Genomic DNA, 2,494 nt, shown 5'->3' on the forward strand with positions numbered 1-2,494 from the left:
GCAACTCCACAGACTAAAGCGGGTGATGCGCATATAGACGTGTACATGATTTTTGAGGACATGACCTGGTGTATGGTCCCTTTCCTCTAAGCGGCCGCACAGCCACGGGCGGCTAATGTCCGGACACACCATCGAACAACAACCGCCTGGCAAACTGTGTATTTCATCAAGCAACACAGCAAATCAAAGTGCGGCATCCTCGATATGCATTCGATTACAGCGCATACGATGTCGAAAAAGCCGACAACAACTCAGAGCGGCACCGACAACGGCTCATACAACGGCTCGTACAACCACTCCAACCAGCGAACAAACATTTTCCAAATCGCGACGCGACGGCATCTCACGCAGCTGTAATATCATGAACAACGGAAAAGAAACAAAGCTTGTCCATGCTTTGCTTCGCAATCCGCCTGCCATTTCCATAGCTTCAGATCCCATCGCAGCCATAAGAAAAGCGATCTTGCAACGAAGTGTGTCAACACATGCGCGGCGAACAAATCTGTAGCACCAGGCGTCAAAAAGGTGTGAAGGCAGCGCGCACGTACGTTGCTCCGTGTGTGTGCGCGCGTAGTCCGCCGCAGTGTGTACGCGACCTCCACACGGAAGGGAAGATGACTTAGGGCGGGCGCCCCTTTGCCCGAGCCGCCTAGCACAGCACTTGCCCTGCCAAGCCCTAGCGCCACCATATAGTTATCGGGTTACAGGACAAAGCTGGGACTTGAACCCACAGACCCACAAGAAGGCGGGCGGCACCTTTGCCCTGTCCCAAGCAAGCTATGTACTGTAGCAGTTGTGTTCCTGTAAATGCAGGAGGTTTTGTTCCCATGCTAAAGCTATGGTGGCCATGATGATGCAATACCCACCCCGCCCCGCCTCGTTACCCCCCCCCCCTCTCCCGACGTTTCGCCCTATCCCAGGACGGTATGGCCATATGACACCGTGCGAGGGCATCCTGGCTAGGTTGCCGTGGCCCCCCCTCATGCCCTTGGCAATCCTAACGATCCTAAAATCGACCCATACCCCCCTCGTTTCCCCCCTTCCCTTCGCCTGTTTTGCCATATCCCGGACTCTGTGGCCATATGATGACGGCCTACGATGTCAATTTGGCTAGGTTGCCGGGGGCCCCCGTCATGCCCTGCCATCCTTTTGCTCCTAACTGACCCGTTCCTCCTCGCAAATGGGGGAAAGGGGGGCTGGGGTGTTTTGTTATACATAAGGGGGCGGTAGCAGGTAGACTATAATAATGCTGTGTAACTCAAGAAAATATGGGCAGTGCCTGGGTGCCTGGGCTTTGGTTTGAGGGTTTCTAGTTTGAATATGCCGATTTGGCGGTTGGGGCATTGTGCGGGATTCATTTATGGGTGGGGTGCGTGCGCGGACTACATGCAACACACGTGCGCACTGCCTTTACAACTTTTGACGCTTTTTGCAATAGATTTTTTTCGCCGCGCATGTGTTATTGACACTCTACGTAGCAAATTCGCTTTTGTGATGGCGTTGTAAGTCGTGCTGCGTTGTGATTTTGTTCGCGGGTTGTTGGGATGGTTGCACGAGCCATTGTATGATCCGTTGTCAGTGCCGCCGTCGTGACATTCTTTGTGCTGTACTCCAATATATCGAGGATGCTGCGTTTGATATGCAGTGTTTCTTGATGAAACCTCTTGGGATTTGTTTGGCAAGATGACGTCCTTTGTCGTACCTTGACGGAAGAGTCTGGCNCACGTTATCGATCGCTTGCGGGGTATTCCATCCACGGACAATTATAGCATTACAACAATATGCATTAGAAGATCTTTGTAGACATCTGATAAATAGTAGGTGATGGTGGATTTCGCCGCCGCATCGGATATACCGCGCGCTGTGCCTTTAAGACCTGGCGATCAGCGCAACATTTTTTTATGTGTAGCTGCTATAGAGGTTATTATATAGCTTAGCAGTACAGCCGCGTGGAAAGATGGAGTATTCTAGTGCAGCCGCCTCTCGTGGCCACAGTAAGTCGCGTGGCTAGTAGAGATCGTTCAAGGATATTCTGTGTGCGCGCGCACCGTCGAATCGATTGGTTTTCTCACTCCCGTGTATTCAACTGTATTATGATCATACTCGGCACAGGGCTTAAGGTTCTCAAAAGAGTTGCCGGATGCATGGTGCACCATGCATCGCGATGCCGTGCGGCGCAGCAGTCCGCCTACAGGAACATCCTCCGTGTGTAGCCATCCCGGTGAATGTGTGATGGTCGGGGTTGTAAGAACATATAATAGGGAGAGGGTTTTTCTCGGAGAGATATATAGCTTTTTGCTCGCGCATCGTATAGTATAGTATATGTGGCTATCCTCGCGGATCACAGGCACACACAACTATTATAGCACCGTGACAACATGCATTCAAAAAGATCTTCGTAGATTCGCTGTCCTTCTCTGACATCTGACGCGTGTAGTAGGTGATGTGGGATTTCGCCGCCGCCTGATCGGGAAATCGCACACAAGTCCGTTAT

Source organism: Volvox carteri, assembly GCF_000143455.1.
Source record: "Volvox carteri f. nagariensis unplaced genomic scaffold VOLCAscaffold_10, whole genome shotgun sequence".
In the NCBI taxonomy this organism is placed as follows: domain Eukaryota; kingdom Viridiplantae; phylum Chlorophyta; class Chlorophyceae; order Chlamydomonadales; family Volvocaceae; genus Volvox; species Volvox carteri.